This window comes from Rhinatrema bivittatum, chromosome 18 (assembly GCF_901001135.1).
Source record: "Rhinatrema bivittatum chromosome 18, aRhiBiv1.1, whole genome shotgun sequence".
Taxonomy (NCBI): Eukaryota; Metazoa; Chordata; class Amphibia; order Gymnophiona; family Rhinatrematidae; genus Rhinatrema; species Rhinatrema bivittatum.
Window position 1 is genome coordinate 26,084,973 of NC_042632.1, and position 20,948 is coordinate 26,105,920.

A 20,948-nucleotide genomic window follows, 5' to 3' on the forward strand; every position below is an offset into this window, starting at 1 on the left:
CCATTTGCTGATGGTCACTAAGTTGAAGTAATGCAGTTACTGATATTAAAATCATACAGTAAGAATATGCAGGCCAAAGAATTTCATTTTGGTTTGTTTTTTTCTTTGAAGTTTGTTATTTTTCAGTTCCTTTATTTAGGTTTGCTTAGTTTCCCAAAACCAAAATAAACATTATAAAAAAAAAAAAAAAGAAACAGGCTTCCCCAAGGCCCTCCAACCCCTAAGAAAGTTGTGGGGTATGGGCCTACCTGGTTAGGATGAGTCAAGCCCAGTTAGGACTTTCCTGGACCTCTCCAATTGCCCTCATCCATCAAAGAAAGTTTGCAAGGCCCTGAGTCTACCCGTGCTTGCTGGGCTGAGCCGAGCCAAGCCAGAGTTTCCCCAGGCCCTTCAAACGCCCCCCCTCCTAAAAAATTTACCAGGGCTCAAGTCCTCTCTGACCCCCACAGGCCTTTCAAGGGATTGTGGGATAAAGAAAGGGGGAAGAACAATGCCCATTTGTTTCTGCCCCAACACAATCCTTTCAGAAATGGCACTAGCAGCCCTAAGGCCAGCACCAAAGTGACATCAATTTGGCGCTGGTCTCAATGGCTGGTGCCATTATTTTTTAAGGCTTAGGCCCCACAGCTTTCTTTAAAGCCTGACAACATAATGGGGCCTGACAACCCAAAGACGAATGCCAAACTGACATTACTTTACCTTAGAGAAGTGACTGCGAGTAAGTTATATGATTGGAAAGTACTTTAGAGATAAAACTTGGATATCAAAGATCATTAACATTAAAACTGTTAGGTGTTCATTACAGTAAGCAGTGTAGGAATGCCTCATGTGTCAGATGATTTCTCCATTTACGCAAGCCAAAAAATGTTGTTTTGATTTGGGTTTTTTTTTTTTCAATTTCAGGTGGGAGGTTATTCATTTTTCAGTTCATTCAAAGATTATCCTGGTTCAGTTTATTAAAAAAAAAAAAAAAAAAAAGAGCCTCCCTGGGTCCCTCTCTTTTCCCAGCCCTCCCATCCTTCCACAAACAAGCTAGGATTAAGGACCAAGCTGGGCCCCTCTGCTCCCCCTCCCCCCAAATACGCTGTGGCCTGCCAGGCCACTTTGGGCCGAGCCCATCTGACCCCCATTTACCTCATTCACAGTGTTGCTGGCTGGTATAAGGGGCAGGATGCCGGCCACAGGGCTGGCCAGCACTATAATATTTTATGACTGTGTGGTCATAAAGCAATATGGGCTTATAATTAGTTTTACAGCCATATTATCTTAAGGCGGTAAAACCATATCGTGTTGGCCAGCCTGAGACATACACCATTTTTAGAAGAAAGCTAATGGGGCAGGAGCAACTGGAGATTGCTCCTGTCCCTTTTTCCAGCCAATGACCCTACAGGCGTGGCAAGTGGGGACTGGGTAGGCTCTGGCCCAAGCATATTTCTGGGAGGGTAGGGGCAGAGGGACCCATGGAGACAACTAAATGTTCCATTAGGCCATTGCTTATTAGGAAGCAAGAAACCTGTGAGGGAGTCGGTTGGACAAATAGATGACAGAGGGGTTAAAGGGGCTCTTAGGGAAGATAAGGCCATTGCAGAAAGACTAAATGAATTATTTGCTTCCGTGTTTACTAATGAGGATGTTGGGGAGAAACCAGTTCCGGAGGTGGTTTTCAGGGGTGATGAGTCAGACGAACTAAACGAAATCACTGTGAATCTGGAAGATGTAGTAGGCCAGATTGACAAACTAAAGAGTAGCAAATCACCTGGACTGGATGGTATACATCCTAGGGTACTGAAGGAACTCAAAAATGAAATTTCTGATCTATTAGTTACAATTTGTAACCTATCATTAAAATCATCCATTGTACCTGAAGACTGGAGGGTGGCCAGTGTAACCCCAATATTTAAAAAAGGCTCCAGGGGCGATCCGGGTAACTATAGAACAGTGAGCCTGACTTCAGTGCCAGGAAAAATAGTGGAAACTATTCTCAAGATCAAAATCGTAGAGCATATAGAAAGACATGGTTTAATGGAACACAGTTAATATGGATTTACCCAAGGGAAGTCTTGCCTAACAAACCTGCTTCATTTTTTTGAAGGGGTTAATAAACATGTGGATAAAGGTGAACCAGTAGATTTGGTGTATTTGGATTTTCAGAAGGCATTTGACAAAGTCCCACATGACAGGTTTCTAAGAAAACTAAAAAGTGGTGGGATAGGAGGCAATGTCCTTTCGTGGATTACAAACTGGATAAAAGACAGGAAACAGAGAGTAGGATTAAATGGTCAATTTTCTCAGTGGAAAAGGGTAAACAGTGGAGTGGCTCAGGGATCTGTACTTGGACCGGTGCTTTTCAATATATATATATATAAATGATCTGGAAAGGAATGATACAAAATTATTCAGAGTAGTTAAATCACAAGCGGATTGTGATACATTACAGGAGGACCTTGCAAGACTGGTAGATTAGGCATCCAAATGGCAGATGAAATTTAATGTGGACAAGTGCAAGGTGTTGCATATAGGGAAAAATAACCCTTGCTGTAGTTACACGATGTTAGGTTCTATATTAGGAGCTACCACCCAGGAAAAAGATCTAGGCACCATAGTGGATAATACTTTAAAATCATCAGCTCAGTATGCTGCAGCAGTCAAAAAAGCAAACAGATTGTTAGGAATTATTAGGAAGGAATGGTTAATAAAACAGAAAATGTCATAATACCTCTATATCGCTCCATGGTGAGACCGCACCTGGAATACTGTGAACAATTCTGGTCGCCGCATCTCAAAAAAGATATAGTTGCGATGGAGAATGTACAGAGAAGGGCAACCAAAATGATAAAGGGGATGGAACAGCTCCCCTTTGAGAAAAGGCTGAAGAGGTTAGGGCTGTTCAGCTTGGAGAAGAGATGGCTCAGGGGGGATATGATAGAGGTCTTTAAGATCATGAGAGGTCCTGAACGAGTAGATGTGAATTGGTTATTTACACTTTCGAATAATAGAAGGACTAGGGGGCATTCCATGAAGTTAGCAAGTAGCACATTTAAGACTAATTGGAGAAAATTATTTTTCACTCAACATACAAGAAAGCTCTGGAATTTGTTGCCAGAGGATGTGGTTAGTGCAGTTAGTTTAGCTGGGTTCAAAAAAGGTTTGGGTAAGTTCTTGGAGGAGAAGTCCATTAACGGCTATTAATCAAGTTTACTTAGGGAATAGCCACTTCTATTAATTGCATCAGTAGCATGGGATCTTCTTAGTGTTTGGGTAATTGCCAGGTTCTTGTGGCCTGGTTTGGCCTCTGTTGGAAACAGGATGCTGGGCTTGATGGACCCTTTGTCTGACCCAGCATGGCAATTTCTTATGTTGTTATGTTCTTACATTAGCTACTAAAATGGCGTTGGTCAGTGGTCTTCATTACAAAGTATATTGGGATAGACTTAAAGATCTAAACATGTATACCTTAGAAGAAAGGTGATGTAGGGGAGATAGAGACATTTAAATATCTCAAAGGTTTCCTTGCACAGGAGATGAGCCTCTTTCAATGGAAAGAAGACTCTAGAATGAGAGGTCATGGGATGACAATGAAAAGGGGTAGACTCAGGAGTAATCTTAGGAAATATTTCTTTACAGCGAGGGTAGAAGATGCATTGAACAGCCTTGCTGTGGAGGTGCTGGAGACAAAAACAGTATCTGAATTCAAGAAAGCATGGAGGAGAGAAAACTGTAATTAGCAAGAGGCCACCTTAAAGATATAATGAACTTGTGTGCAAGGTGATGGATCCTCAATTGGATGATACTATCAAAATGTTTCACAGTGACAAAGTGTGCAGTCTGTCAAAGGAAGTCAAATCTCTAAGGATAAAATTTGTCTGCACGAAGAGTACATGAAATGGATACATGAAGAGTATAGTTTAGTTTTGGAAACTTAGTTTTACAATTATTTCGATTCCTTAATACATCCAGAGACTATTTTGTGACAAGAAAATAATCCTATGCCACTTTTTATCTAAGAAATGAATCACACCTCTTTAGGAGCAGAATTTAAAATGTAAAAACACTATCAAGTCGATTTTAAAAGGCCCAGGCACGCAAATACCAGGGGTTATGCATGTGGCCGGGCCCTGTGATGCTGAGCGCATTTTAAAAAGGGCCGGCCACGCACATAACTCCCAAGATGCGCAGAAGTGCCAGACCTGAAAAAAGGGGTCTGACGAGGAGGGGTTGGGTGGGTGAGGGCCAGGTCAGAGCCATTAGACGCGGACCCGGGAAAGCCTGCACTGGCAGTTAGCTGGCGTGCAGAGTTTACTTCTGCTCTGGAGAAGCAGTAAGTATAAAAACAAAAAAATTGGGGATAGCTAAGATAGGTTTAGGGGTCGGGGAGGAGAATGGAAGAGGGAAGAACAATAGGGTTAGGGATAGCAAGTTTACTCCCAGTCCACTCCTATAAAGAAGCGGACTGGGAGGGTACTGGGCAAAGGTCCGATCGCATTGCTGCACGATTCTTTTAAAATCTCCACCCTCCCCCCACCGCACATGGAGGAGGCCACCCGCCCGCACATGCGGACATCAAAATCCGGCATGCATGTGCACGTGAGAATCACATTTTATAACATAAGCACACCGACACGTGTATGTTATAAAATAGCCGTGTCCATGTGTGCGTGCTGGGAACTGCGAGCACATAGACGCGTGCGAGGGCTTTTAAAATCTACTTATATGTACACAATTCACCGTGTGCTTTATTTATTAATTTCACTACTATTTGTATTTTTATGTCTTGTGCGTCTGGATTAAAATGAACCAGAGAGTAAATGGAATAATTGTGAATTTTCTTTCTTTAAAACCTGGTGACCGATACAACAGAAGCGCGCGAGTTCTACTGGTACAAAGGGGAGAAGCTTATAAAATGAATTAGAAAAGCTATGTCTAGACATTGACTGCTTATGCACTCAGCATGACAAGTGCCTTTAACTCTAATTTAGTAGTCTGAAAGAACACCATCTAACATTCCTGCTCAACATTTACCCCTGGGGGTAGCTTATAAATAGGATGTGACAATAATCTTAGTATCCTTCAATAAAAAATAAAAGAGCCATAGATGGGAGAGAAGAGTATCTTATTCCCTCATATAATCACTTGCCAAAGGATATAGTATGCAGAATCTCTGATCTCCTGCAATTCCGTGGAATTACCTGGTCCCTGTCAGGTCATATAGTAAGGATGTGCATTCATTTAAAACAAGTTGACATCCCATATCAAATGGCACCCTATTTGTTTCTTTTGGGGGTCCCTGAAACAAATGAAGGGAATCATACAAATGAAGCAAATTAAATTACTTTCATTTGTGTAGTTCCCCCCATGCAATTATCTATGACCAATGCAAGACTAAGGACCTCAGAATTCAATGGGATACAGTTGGAAGATAAACTATAGCAACCATCTCCTCCCTGTGAGTCATGTATGACCTCAGTGCATTAGCAGAACCTGAGCAGGATATGTTGTCAGGGAGATGGCACAGGCAACATATCACAGTGAAGCAGTTTCCTAATGCAGCCTATCGCTGCTCTCTGGATCCAGTGATGCTGATCCTGAGGACTGAGCATGTGAAAGAATTACTGTGCATTTCTTCTGTAGACTTAGTCTTGGAAGGACGCAATGGACTGCCACTCTTACAGTGTTCAACATTTCAAAAACAGCTTTTTGGCTGCTGCCACTAATTTTAGTCTGTGCTGCACTGGTTTCACCCACTGTGCCAGTCAGCAGAAAAAGATGGCAGTACCAGTTCACTGCTGTATTTTCTCTCCTTTGGGGAGTGGTGCCCAGACCGCTGACACAGGCTCTACAAACGGTGGTAGCTTAGTAAACTTCAATAGGCTAGACTAGTGCCCACTGCCCAAGCAGACAGAGACAAAATCAGTAGCACCATTGCATTTTCTAAGTGTAGGTGGCAGAGAGTGAGGGAATTGCAATGGTGCTACTGATTTTGTCTCTGTCTGCTTGGGCAGTGGGCACTAGTCTAGCCTATTGAAGTTTACTAAGCTACCACCGTTTGTAGAGCCTGTGTCAGCGGTCTGGGCACCACTGCACAGTATGACACTGTACTATCTATGTGTGTGTGATAGTTCTCCACACGCACACACATGTAGTAGCATGGTGCATTCTGTGGGTATCCTTTCGATATCCAAACCCCCAGTGACAAATTCCATCATGTCAGGAAAAGGCAGAGAGAGCATGCACTACTGCAGGCTGCCAAGCCTATTTCTCTCCTTTCTACTTCAGAACAGAATCACCATGTGTAAGAATTATCATCCACGGCATCAAGCAAGGTCAACATCAGCCTGTAAAACCAGTGCCATAATCACATCCAAGCAATGCTGGCTAAGGCAGAAAGGAGTAGCGTTCATTTCATCACTGACATCTGGGCTTCTGCAAATACTATGCACTCTTACCTTTCCATGATGGCACATTGGTTGTACCTGGCTGAGGCAGGGCAGGCAGCAGTTCTAGTGGGGTCTGAGCATCAGGGTTCAAAATGAGCTTTGCTGAACACCCAGTCTATGGATGGCCCCATACCTCGTTGAATATTATATTAGCCATAAGAGAGATGCCGGAGGGTTGGCAGACCAGAGAGTGAGGAGTTCAAACCCAGGTTTTTTTGACACAGTCAACAGCACAAATATAATAAAGACAATAGACAATGGGGGCATCCAGGACATCCTGTGTTTTGTACCCTCACTGCACCAGGCAATGAAGGATTGCCCTGGGACTTGGATCCAATGACCACAGGCAGCAGAGGGTGTGAGTGCAGGGGATGGCTCCCGGTCCCCCCCGACTAGACCACCAGGGAGTTTTGGTAAGTCTTGGGGGGGTCAGGAGGGTGGGGGTTTTGTTTAGGTGGCCGAATAATTCGGTGAATATTTGTTGTATTCGTGGGGAATCACGATACGTTTCGCTTCCCCACGAATACAATGAATAGAGCCCTATACGTTGCGGATTCCCAATTCGTAGGGAACGAATGCACACCCCAATTATCCTATACCTTCAGCCCTATTTCCCTCCATCCAGGGTTTAGTGTATATTATTTGTATTTGTGGTTTAACATTTTTTACTTAAGATCCTATGGAGCCAATTAATTATTCAATTTTGCACTATATGTGATATTCCATGTTGTGTTTTTTTTATAGATTGCATATAGGGGTAGAGTTTCATATGTACGCGCAGGCGTACATGTGAACGCACTACCCGGTGCGCACACGTGCCCGATTTTATAACATGCGCACACCTGTTATAAAATCGGGGATCGGTGCGCACACAAGGGGGTGCACAATTGTCCACCCCGCGGCGATGATGCCCGCGGGCTTCCCCCATTTCCTCCCCCTAAACTAACCTTCTCACCTCTTCCCTCCCCAAAATTGTTATTCTACCTTTTGTGCCTGCCTGGAGGTGCAGGTTGCGCACGCCTCTGGCCCTGCCCCCGCCCCTTTTGGAAAGCCCTGGGACTTAGATGCGTCCCGGGGCTTTTACGCGCATCTCCGGGCCTTTATAAAATAGGCCCGGCGTGTGTAGGGCTTTGAAAATCAGCCCCATATTGTTCTGATTATATTGCATGAGATTTTAAAAAGCATGGTTCATTATTGTACATGCCTTGGGCAACTTTTGAAAAGGCACTAAAGAAATGTATTAATTAAAGATAAGCAAGTCAGCTAAAAAACAATTCATCTCCCCTGGGTTACAGCTGATCTACTTGTGTGATTTAAAATCTTTTCTTTCAATATTTGGTACAGTATTTCCCACACTCATTCTTGGAATTCAGGGCCATGAGCACTGGTCATTATTATTATTATTGTCTATTTATTATTATTATTATTATTATTTATTATTATTGTTGTCTATTTAATATTTAATATTTATGTTCTTATGTTCAGAAACGCTGTTTAATGTAACGCCTTAATATTTATGTTCTTATGTTCAGAAACCCTGTTTAATGTAACGCCTTAACCGCGACAGTTATGTTCTATGGAAACCAACCTGATTTGATATTTGTATCAAGAATGTCGGTATATAAAAATTCTGAATAAATAAATAAATAAATAAATAAATAAATTATAGTAACTTTAAGATTGGTTCACACTGAGTATTATGGCAACTTGTACTTTATTAAGGCAACAGAATTATAGAATTTAAAGGAGAAAAGAGGTTGGATTTTCCTGTAGGTGGAACTGATAAATGCAGCAGCTAGAAGTCAGCAAAATAACAGTAACATTGTCAGTGACACATCACAGGCAGTTACATGGAATGAGTTCAATCCTTGCAATTAAATTAGAAGAAAAGATGCTTTTCATTACCCTGAATGTACTGCGATAAGCAGCAGACTGAAGTCCATGTAAATTAAATTACTGCACATTTATAGAATGAGTAAATTAGTAGAACTGTAGAAAAGTAGACTGCAGTTCTGACTTGCACTGCATGTGTGGTTGATAAGCAATGACAGGTAGCAGCGATTTGTTATAAATAATATTGCTCAGAGCCTTAGATGAGCCGTGCAACATTAAAAACTACATTTTAGTTTCAATATCCCATTAGCTATGCAAGTGCAGACCGATTTTAAACTGGCTGTTGAGTTTGAGCAGGTTTTCAGATTCTGCCTGGAATCTTTCAAACATTTGCTTAAAATCTTCAGAAAAACTGAAAATAATTAATTGGACTTTTCCTATCCATTTCAGTTTTTCCCCATCTTCAACAGAACAAAGCCAGGAGATTTTCCCTGGCAAATTTGTTTTTCTCTGGTGAGTCTGGGGAAAATCCAGAGTTTATGATGAATTTAATCCAGATAGATATCGACCTGATTCAAGTTTAAATCTCAAATTGTTTGCACATCTCTGCTCAAAAGGTAATATAATTAAAATGCAGCGATTCATATTGTATTTTTAAGCAAAAAAGAAAAAGAAATATAAAGTAAAAGAAACAAATCTTTACTTGGAAATATGTCTTTTTTATGCAATGATTTTCCAACACAACTACATTATCAGGTTATGCTCTTGATTTGATTAGTCCATATTGGTTTTGAGGTCACAAATGGCATCATACACACCTCGCTTGAACCAATCCAATCCATGTTACATTATTTGTGATACTGTTCTGAACATGGTTATATGTACAAGTTCAATGAAATTGGTTAAAGAATTTCAAAAACGTAGCAACAAATTTAGTTATAGAGAATCAGTATTGGTGAGATTTTGAAGGACTGAGTAGCTAGATTTTTCTTTTACAATTTTAATGCAAAAACATGAGCAAAAGAAAATCATTTCATAAGTTTAAATAGTTTAATCTTTCATAAACAGCCATTGCTTTATACTAAAATATCATTATCACTATTATTCTGAGTGGATAATGATAACCATATTCCCAAATCTGTAAAATAATATTAATGCACAATAATATTTGAAAATATATTTTGTTTTCACTTTTCACAGATTGCTTCATGAATGTTCTTGATAATAGAACATTCATGTTCTCCTTATATCATAACTGTATGTATATGTTTTGGTTAACAATTTAATCTTTATTATATATTTTGCATTGTTTTAAAAATATTTCGTTACAGATGTTTAAATGTATTAGACTAAGGAATTTCACTTCCTGCCTATTCAGTTTTATTGTAAACCGTTTTGATATGCATTTTATGCAGGAAAATCGGTATAGAAAAACTAAAAATAAATAAATAAATAGAAACTTTCTATAATATATTGAAAGTCTACAATGAAATTATTCTGCTGATAAAGTAGAAGATGTTTTATTAAAAACATAGGGCCGGATTTTAAAAAGGTTACGCACGTAAATCCGGAGGATTTACACGCGTCACCGGTCTTACGCACGCCAGGCCTATTTTAAAAAGGCCCGGTGACGCGCGTAAAGCCCCGGGACAAGTGTATGTCCCATGGCTTTACTAGAGGGGTGGGGCCAGAGGCCTGCAACACAGCGGCCATTGCTGCTGTGTCGAAGGATCGTGTGCCGGCAGCCTTAAAACCCAGTTTTATGCACATAAATCCTTTTGAAAATTACCCCCTGAGTTTTTTTAATGTACACTGAGAGGTGTACACTGAGAGGTGTACATCAAAAATCAGGAGATGGGTGCGCATCTAGTACATGCGCGTGTCCACCCGATTTTATAAAATGGCGGGAGGGGGGAGACGCGCATGCATGCACCGATTCACGCACATCTCACATCAGAGAAAAAAGAAATGGTGTGGGGAGGGCATGAGCATTCTTGGGCATGGCCAAGAGATGTGCATACACTAGTGTTTAAACGCCTGGGCACATGCCCATGGCCAGTGCCATGGAAGTTTACTTCTACTGTGGAGGAGGTGTAAATAAACCAAAAGCCAGGCAGCCCTGAGGGGTTTAAGGAGTCTTGCATAACTGGGGGAGTGCTGGCGAAAGAACCAGCGGGGCTTGGAGGACCTAGCTCTAGACTGGGCGAACTGGTGGATGGACTGGTGAAACTTATCGTGGTGTGGATGTACGCCACTTGAGCGGCTCAAACCTGATGGCATGGCTGTGCACACCCCCTTTCAAAATTAGGCACATACATATGCATGCCTAGGCTTTTTTTTGTGACATACGCATGTGTTATAACTTTGCCATGTCTGTGGACATGTGCCAATGCGCACGTGTACACGTGCGCCTGTGTCCTGTCTGAAAGTTGCTGTTTAAGTGGGTAATGTTCAAAAGGATTTTACACAATTAAAATACAGTTTTCTACACATAAAAGCACTTTATGCGAGTAATTGGACTTTTGAAAATGCGAGAATAGATGCTATTGAATTGTCAATAGGATTTATATGTGCAACTGCACTTTAATCTTTTGAAAATTGCTATGATAAATGCTAGTTTTATGTGCATAAATCCTTTCGAAAATTACCTCCTTAGTTATTCAAAGGTGAATTTTAAAAGCTTGATAAGGGAGCAAACAGATCTCGGAAGATTTCAAAAATGGGCAGGGTGTGGGTGGGATCCTGGCATGACATGGGCATTTTGGGGCATGAACCTGAGATGTGCACATAAATACTTATGTGATCCGGTGCACGCCGAGGCCCCTTCCTAATTTACTTCTGCTATGGATGGTGTGAAAGTTAAAAAATAAACAAAAATAGGCAGATCTGTGGGGTTTTAAGAGTCAGGGCAAACTAGGGGCAATGAAGGCTATTAAACTGGGGACGAACTGGTAAAACTGGGAATAGCGTTAGTGCGCGTCCCTTTTAAAATCCCCTGATTTATGCAGTAGAAGCGGCATTTGCATGCACCCATTAAAAATATGGCACACGTGCAGGGGGCCAGGCTATTTTATAACATGCGCGCAAATATGTGCCCACACGCCAGTTTACAAGTTACCGTCCCACGTGCAATAAGTAGAAACAGAGTGAAACGAAAGCACTGACAGCACATCCCTACACTAGGGGTGTGAATCGTGTGATCGATCGTCTTAATGATCGATTTTGGCTGGGGGGGAGGAGGGAAATCTGATCGTTGTGTTTTTTATTTTTAAAAAATCATTAAAAATCGTAAATCGGGGGAGGGCGGGGAAACCGGCACACCAAAAAAACCCTAAAACCCACCCCGAACCTTTAAAACAAATCCCCCACCCTCCCGAACCCCCCCCCAAAACGTTTTAAATTACCTGGGGTCCAGTGGGGGACTCCCGGCGCGATCTCCCTCTCTCTCTGGCCACGGCTGCGTTGAGAAATGGCGCCGGTGGCCTTTTGCCCTTATCATGTGACAGGGCAAAGGTAGCGCCGGCGCCATTTTGGTTCCTGGCTCCCGACGTCACGCGTGCAGATCGCCCCCGGACCCCCGCTGGACCCCCAGGGACTTTTGGCCAGCTTGGGGGGGCCTCCTGACCCCCACAAGACTTGCCAAAAGTCCAGCGGTGGTCCGGAAGCGACCTCCTGCACGCGGGCCGTATTGCCAATCTTCAAAATGGCGCCGGCGCTACCTTTGCCCTGTCACATGATAAGGGCAAAGGGCCACCGGCGCCATTTCTCAACGCAGCCGTGGCCAGAGAGAGAGGGAGATCATGCCGGGAGCCCCCCACTGGACCCCAGGTAATTTAAAACACTTTGGGGGGGTTCGGGAGGGTGGGGGATTTGTTTTAAAGGTTCGGGGTGGGTTTTAGGGTTTTTTTTGGTGTGCCGGTTTTCCCGCGCCCTATTTAATGATACAATACAAATGCCCCTGACGATAAATCGGGGGCATTTGTATTGTATTGTGCACTCAAACGATTTTGGACGATTTTAAAATTATCTGACGATAATTTTAATCGTTCAAAAACAATTCACATCCCTAACCTACACAGGAGAATAGTTAATGGATTTTGGTGGCTTAAGAAATCTAAAAATTGAATGGCTTCCTTGTTCAAGATGTACCTATTGTCTTATATATACTTCATTTCCTCTTTCAAGTTGTTCTTGGAATGAGTATAATTACAAAAGCAATAATACATTCTTTTAAAAAAAAAAAAAAAGGCTGTCACACTTCTATCCATTTCCAGGAAGGGATATTGTTCCCACAGCAGGGTGAATAGTCAGAAAATAGCTTTATTGATTTCTTTGTATCTATGCTACTGCCTTTTTGATACAGCAATATTACTATTTATTTATTGCCCTGCACAAAAGCAAACATTATGGAAATCGTATTCCAATGAGATTCAATTCGGGGCTGGGTTTGTTTGTTTTTTTTCCTTAAGTAGATGAAGATATTCTAAAGCACAGCCAATGATTCTCAGTATCAGAGTCTTCTGCTCTGATAAAGGGTGAGATTTAGCATGAACACATTTAAAAGTCCAATATATGAACCACATAGTTCTGAGGATGCTAAAGGCTCAAGGGCACCGGAATAAATAGTGCCAAACAGACAGTGCTATAGTAAAGTAGGCTGGCACAATGAGAATATCCAAGAAAAGAAAATTTAATACCATGAATTCAATCCCTCTAAGGGATTTTTATCCAAGCTGATAGGGGATTGAAACACTGGTATTTTTTGTTTGTCCTGGACTGTGTTAGTGTGTCTCCTTTTTTCATGTATTTTATGTATTCTTAAAAAAAACAAAGCGGAAGCTGATCAATAATGCTGAACAGCGAAGAAAACAAAGATGATAGCTATGCCTTGCGGGTTTGATAATTTTTCAATGTGAATCTGCCACTGCTCTTGAGACAAATAATATGCAATGACAGTGTTGGGTCTCAGACATTTGGTGCAACAAATATAGAAACTGCTGACATGGACTTTTCAAGTTTTTCTTTTAGCATTGTCCCAGCAATTTTCTGAAGCTTCCAAATGAAGGATTTTGAACATAAGAACTTATCAGTATAGCCCCTGAGGCAGCTCTCCCAAGAGCGAAACTCGGCCAGAGTCGGGCACAGTTCTAGTAAAGAATCCTTTTGACACCGATCATCTTTGTTTTCTTTTATGTATTCTTTACAGTAATTATTCTGTGGAAGGACTTCTGTGCCTGACCATGTTCCTATCTTTTTCATTTGCACATGTTTCAGGCACAGGAAATTCTACAGTGTGGGATAAATCCAAATGTGGGATAAATCCAACATTCATTCCGATTTGTATCTGGGAGGAGGAGGAGGAGCCTTAACTGAGAGAGCATTGCAAAGCCTCAATCCTGTTGGCAGAAAGCTGGAAACGTGACGTTGAATTAGTCTGAAGGGCCCATCCCATCGGGCTAAAACCTGAAGCCTGAGGCACTGAGGCAGCCAAGCCCACGTTTAGCCCTAGGCACCCTCGGCAACTGCCTCTGATGCTAAATGTTTATAGACGCTGGAGTGTCGCTGCTGCTGCTGCCGTGCCTAAATGGGAGCCTGCTGTTCTGGCACTGCTTCTTTCCTCTAGGCCCCCAGAAGATGAAGTGAAAATCAGCGCGGGGCCTTCAGCAGCCCTGCCGCACTGCCTGACTGTGTGGCACCTCTCCCCCTCCTCCTCCACAGGCTTCCTCTTGGTGCCACAAAGTCAGTCGGTGCACCAGGGCTGCTGAAGGCCCCGCGCTGATTTTATTTTTTACTTCATCATCATCCAGAGCCTAGAGGAGAGAAGAGGCACCGCAACCTGGAGGTGAAGAGGGAGGGGAGGAGGATTTGAGCTTGGGGGGGGGGGGATCATCCCTAAACCTCCCTCCACCCCCCCTCCCCAGCAGGGAGGTGGGGGGAGGATAACTCTCCTCCCCCCCCCCCCACCATAATCAATGCCTGGAGGCATTCCTGAGGAACCCATGCTATTTTACCTCAGAAATATAAACCCAAAGCAGTTTCTGCCACAGATAATAAAATATAATCAATATAAAATATAATACTTTATGAAGACTGGTCTCCCTACTGGAAATCACTTCCCTCTTCCTGCCTGTCCTTGATCTGGGCTAGTAGAAGGAGGCAGTGGTCATGTCTCAAGCCACATCCTTCTCCTCCACCCCCTGGGGGGTCTCACTGGGCATTAAACCACACGGCAGTACAGACCATCTAGTCAAGCCCTGGATGACAGGAGGAAGAAATTTGAGGTGCCATCGCTTTTCTCTCTCCCTCTCCTGCTGGTGCAGATCAGTGGTAGGGAGAGGGAGGCATTGTTAGGGGAGATCAGTTTGGGATGTGCAAATAGGATTTGGGGGAATGATATGAATAGTGGCTTTGGGGGTGTGAAGAAATGCTGGGGAAGGGTGAAAAGGAGCTGGGGGAATCATCTGGAAGGAGATACAAGGAGTATCTGAGGGCATAAGAGGAGGAGCAGTGGATGAGGATGTGTGAGGAGGTTCCGGAGGAATGAGAGAAGAATTGGCTGGGGGAGCTAAGGGGGAACTGCAGGGTGGGTGTTAAGAGGAGCTGGAGGACAAGACAGTGGATTAATTGGGGGGGGGATGTAAGAGGGGCTGGAGGAGGGGCTGGAGGAGGTCCGAGTGAATTGGCTGGGGTGTGAGAGTGGGTGCTCACAGTGCCTCTGGAAATGTTGCATTTGCCAGGCGTAGTGTTTCTGCACATTTCTTTGCAGGCAGCATTAATCATCAGCTAGACCAGGGTCCCCAAACGTTTTATGAGGATGGTTGCAAATAACATTTCAAACTCATCCTAAGTTGGATGAACATTTTAATGACCTAGTGTTTAAGAAATATTATTTTAATATACAAGCACTAGAAATAAATCCAGCACAACAGAACAAAAATGTGACATGCAAATCAGCCTCACAATGTGGACAAAAAAATCAAAACAGAAGGAAAAGACATAGCTGCATCTAATAGCCTGTACAAAATTGTTTAAATCGATGTTAAGAGCTCACTTGCAAAGACAGGCCTCCACTGAGCTCTAGTGAGGGCATGATTGTGTGCTATATTTGTGATGATGCTATGCTATGTCTATTTTTGTTAATTTTCTTGTGTATGTTAACTTTTGTTTACCACCTAACCCTCAGGCATAGGCAGTATATAAATATGAAAAAATACGAATACAAAAATATTATAAGCGGAGACCCAACTTTATCATGCTAGTGATAATTAAAAAAAAAAAATGTGGCCTCTTCATGCCAAAAATTGCATTAAAGTCAGTTGAGGGCTAGAAGCAGATTTTGTAGGGTAGAGTGAGGGGCGAAGCTCAGTGTGGCAGAGGTGGACACAACTGAAAGGGGAGTGGTGTTGGGATAGTCCTGCGACCAGCATTGTCTGGAGAGGGGATGGGGGAAAAGGCAGCGTCTGTAGGAGGAGTGAGTGTGCAGCATTGGCTAAGTGGTGGGACAGGAGGCATCCAGATGAGCAGAGGAATGGGGTGTGCAGCTGCCCCACTGCGGGCAGAAGGGAGGGGGAAGAGTGGGGAAGGGAGATGGAAGTAGCAGTGTGAGAAGGAATTGGGGCAACATGGAAGGGGGTGAGGGTGGATGAGATGACAGAATGGGAGGGAACAGGAAGAACGAGTGGTGAAGTGAATGGAACAGCAGAGAGGGATGGAGGGATAAGAAAACAAGAAGCAAGGGTGAAAGATTAATGGGAAGGGGTGACGGTCTGAGGCAGTAGAGACAGTTGAGGGATAAATCCTGTGTGTGGGGGGGGGGAGATGGGCTGTAAACCACAAACTACTGCAGTGAAGGAGTAAGGTAAGAGAAGAGAAAGATGAAAAAACTGGAATAAAATGCACAAAATTTCAGGAATAAAATGCACAAAATTTCAGGAAGAAACAACTCTCTGAAATGAATACAGAAACAAAATCAGTGCATGCAACAGGTCAAAACATATAATTTTAAAGAAAAAAAACTGAAAGTAGACGAGATCTATATATAAAAACATACATTTTTTGCTGGGGAAAGATAGCAGCTAATCTCCACTACCACCACCACCACCACCCACTGTGCAGCTGTGGGAATTTAGGATACAGTTAGACACCGCATTGGCACGTTTATTGAATCCTCTACTTTAAATTTCACCACAAGCTACCACCGTACACCTTCATTCTGTTCAGTTTCCGGGATGAAATGGCTTTGCTTTACCCATTAGAAGCAGTAACAGGTTAACCGCAAAGCCGTCATGATACTTTGTGGCAGGATTCCCGTACTAAAATTCAGTTAGAAGCTATTGTTCCACGTGAGAGCAAAGACGCCAATTATCTCAATTTAACATACCATGTTACAGAATACTGTTTAACACATCATGTTAATATGTTAATTAACCTGCATCATTACTGTAGTTACTACACATGAAAAGTAGATTATGAATCTCAGTAGATGTTCTTTCTGGGGCTGCTGTCACCAGCTAATACCACAGCCATTATCTAAAGTCAGCTAATTGCCTAGTATTAATTAGGAAACAGCATATCCTGCATTTTTTTTCATCTACTTCATTATACAGGAAGTATTCATGCCATGTTGTGTGTTCCTTGTTTTGGGTTTGATAGTTTTTGAAAGAGCAGATGGAGAAAATGACCGCCGTTCAGTAGTCGCACTGGCAATCTGACTACTCAAGATTGCTGAAAAGGCAGTGACCTTGCTACCCTGCGAGCTGGCACTGCCCTAGATTAGGATCAGTCTCTTCATGTGGCCTCTTCATGTGGCCTCTTCATGCCAAAAATTGCATTAAAGTCAGTTGAGGGCTAGAAGCAGATTTTGTAGAGTAGAGTGAGGGGCGAAGCTTCAGTTGTGGACACAACTGAAACAGGTCAGGAAGCTGACCCGTGAAGCTTGACATTCTGCTTTATCGTGTAACGCTTGCACAATGGTGTCGCTTGCTCACTCGGAGACAGTGCATCAGGTTGACGCAATCAAAGGGCTCCTCTGTCAGAGCCTTGGCTGCATCTACCGCAGCATTTCAAAAGAAGTCTGGAGAAAGAATGTTCTCTTACGGGGCAAAAGGCATGTTTGAAAGCGATTCATCTTCTACATGGGTAAAAGGACGTGTGTTATGCATGATGCATGGACTAGAGATGTGTTTCGGGTAAAATTTTGTGTTGGGATTCGTTTTGGGGCCCCCCCACGGGAATTTTGTTTTTCCACGGTTTGGGGTTGTTTTTTTTCAAGGGCCCCGATTTTCGGGTTTGTTCGCACTAACTCCCAATAGTGCACACTAACCTGGCAGAGTTAGCACACACTAACTCGAAAATTAAATTTTTCTGAAACTTTTGAAAAAATTAAATCGTTTTTCGGTTCTCCCGAACCATTTCAAATTAGGCAATTTCGTTGAAATTGCCTAAGTCAGGAAAAACGATTGCACATCCCTAGCATGGATGTTTGCCATCAATTAGGGATGTGCATTCATTTCATTCATTTAATTCATTTCATACGTTTCCCATTATATGCCAATTAGATGGGCATTCGTTTCATATGTTTCATACGTTTCATATTGCATGCTTGTATAGGAAACGTATGAAACGAATGCACATCCCTACCATCAATGAGTGGAGGCATTCCTGGGGACAGGGTTAGAATGAGGAAATGAAACACTGGGCCTGGTTTTGCATTTTCAAAACTTAGGAGTGCTGTTTTTGAAGGGGAAAAGTATCCACAGAAACAGGAGGAACTTTTTCCTGGTTCAATTTTCAAAAGGAAACCATCTCTTGAACTTGTTCAAAGCCTGTGAGACTTTGCACCAAAACACACAGCTATGAAAGTTGCCCATTGCACCCCCCCCCCCCCCCCCCCCTTCCTTACGTGACTCGGGCATACCAGAATATCTGTGCACATCGGTTATTTTTGCTTCCTTCCATTGTCCATTCTGTGCATTGAAAATGCAAATAGCACACAGAAAAATTCATTTTGCATGCACCATCATTTGTATGGTACACGCACAAGCTGCACATTTGTGCCCATAAGAGAGATCTAAACTAAATGAAAATAATAATGAATTGTATTGGAACTTTTTTTTTTCCTTTTTGTATTGAAACAAGAAGAAGCAAAATGGCCTGTTTTGCTGTGTTTTTCATGTTGCTTGAAAATGAATACATATCCCATGAGTGTTTGGAAAAAAGATGCATTTTTTGATAAGAAAATAAAAGAGGCAGTGTTCTTCTGCCTGTTGAGTGAGATCATGCTTCAAAAAGACAGGCTACAATGTGTCTACAACATGCAGAAATGGGGCAAAAACAAATAGCACACCAGGCAAGGACAGGAAAATTGATGAGGCAAACACATTTCTTTCAAGAAAGTGCTTTAGAATTTGGCCTAAAGATTGGGAAATGTCTGGCGATCAGGTCTGGCACTGCCACTTTCATTAAGGGATCGTCTGCTGCTCTAGTGATTGATATTCCTAAGACCATACATGCTGAGGAAGCAAGGAAAGTAAATCAAACCCCAAAATTAGCTATGGGGAGCAGACGTGTGTGTGTGTGTGTGTATGTGTGTGTATGTGTGTGTGTGTGTGTGTGTGTGTGTGTGTGTGTGTATGTGTGTGTGTGTACATGTGTTGGAGGGGGGTGGTTGTTACTGCGGTTTGCGTCCCATTTTCCTTTTATAGGTAACACGCTAAAGACGTATGCCTGTTAATTGCTTCCTGGAGGAAAGACATTGAATTCTCCACTTTCAGCTGCTGATATACGGCTCAAAAAATATTACAATGCGAAGGTAGTCAGGTTCATCTGTATTGTGGAGAGATTTAAATGTTCCCTATAGCAATGAAAACCAATGTTCTGAATTTTAGAGGGTATTAAACTATGAATCTGGCTAAATATATAGATCCTTAACCAATATTGTTGATTTAACACTAGGGTAACCTACTTTAAAATGTATTGTAATCCGCATTGAGGCCAGTCATGGTAAGAAGTAGAGTATCAAATGCCAGCAAATTAATATTACTAATCAATAATAAAAATATTTAGAAACAGATCTAAAAATCCGTTATCGGTTTGTCTCTACTTATTGTTGGCCATATGGCACAATGTAAGTCACTGAAGACAAAAAATGGTTCTGGTAAAAACAATCGATCACCTTTTAACTGGAAAGGTCAAGGGCCAAGGTCATGCCAGATAAAGGATATTTCTGGAGAATGGGAGTTCTCCTTTTGCCAGCACATCTCTCTCTCTTTATTCCTTCTCCTCCTTCTCTCCTCCCACAGGCTAATGCCACCTGGCTCTTCTGTAACCCGCTCCTCCGCCCAGCGACGCCGCTTGCTCCCATGCAGTTCACGGTTTCAGATCAGCTCGTTTGAGCCACTGCAGAGCCCCCTCCTGGGCTGAGAACATGACGTGTATGGGAGGGAGAAGCATCGGTGGCCGGAGGAGCAAGTTACAGAACAACTGGGCTGCCCTGAATTTTAAAGACATCGGGAGGTTCTGGATAATGGGCGGCTGAATAAAAGATGCCCAACTGTAGCTGCCTACAGGAAAGCTGTGATGGCACCACTGATTTCAATGGAAATCACTCTGGATTTCCACAGCTGTACTGTGGCTGTTTTAAGATAAATGATCTTTTTTAGTAACCATAATACCCTACATCTCTATCTGCCATTGAGTAGAAAAAGACAATTTGCAACATAAATATGTGTTGGAGGGGAAGGGATTTTGAAATTGACCAAGCAGCTTGTGAAGATCTGCAAGTTTCTATTTGAAAATGTGGGGCTGGCTGGAACCATGTGTACAAACGAGCCCCCAGATTTTGTCCCTGCTTTACAACGGTTGCAAGATTCACATGGTAAAGTATATTCAGGAACTTTCAAATGAAATTCACAGGAATGCTTTTGCTTCTCCTGCACTTACCCCAACTATAGCCTCTCCCCCCTTCTCCATTTGCAGATGTACTTTTTATTTTCTTTCTGGGGAATTGACCTGGGTACCTGCTTAGCTACCAGCGTGTAGCTCAAGGTTGCTAGCTGCTTTGTACTCCAGCGGCCCCTAGTGGCAATTCTTCATTTTTGCTACCATGTAAGAGCAAGCTCCTGCATTGGTGACCTCTCTCCATGGAGGCAGGAGAGCAAGCAACAGCAACTCTTTCTACAGAGCAATCTGGAGGCTCCAGGGAGGAGAATGTCAGCTATTGTTCGGGGACTTCTTTGGCCGAGGCAGGGACCATGTGCCTGTGTGTGTGCATGGGGGTTACAGCAGTTCCACAGTTAGAGAATTCTCAAAGGTTATGAGCAGCACTGACTGATGTGGGACTGAATAAATTGCATCAGGTTGCATTTACAAACGTGCTGATGTTTTGGGATTTCACTGATTCACTTTCTGTGTCGAGTGTGTCTGGAAATAAATGAGACGGCTGGACTCAGAGAGAGAGATAGGAATCCATGGTTTTATTTGGATTCACAAACTTGCGCATAGAGGATGGAGGGACTGCACTCTGAGTATACCTAAAGCCTACCCCATGGATAAAACCCTGCTGAACTGGAAGGACTGGGCAGGGGCAGGTGACACGAGCAAATCCCCGTTGTCCTCAAAAAGTCAATGACGCATGTTATCAGAAAATAAATGTGGCAGTTCCACAGTAAAACAGGTTTGACT

The 20,948-nt window shown here is 42.7% G+C and overlaps 1 protein-coding gene across 1 annotated transcript in view; it reads right to left on the reverse strand.

Annotated features, from left to right (window-relative positions):
* Nucleotides 1–20,948, reverse strand: part of GABRA1 (gamma-aminobutyric acid type A receptor alpha1 subunit) — a 175,630-nt gene that overhangs the window by 48,999 nt on the left and 105,683 nt on the right. The window lies entirely within an intron of this gene.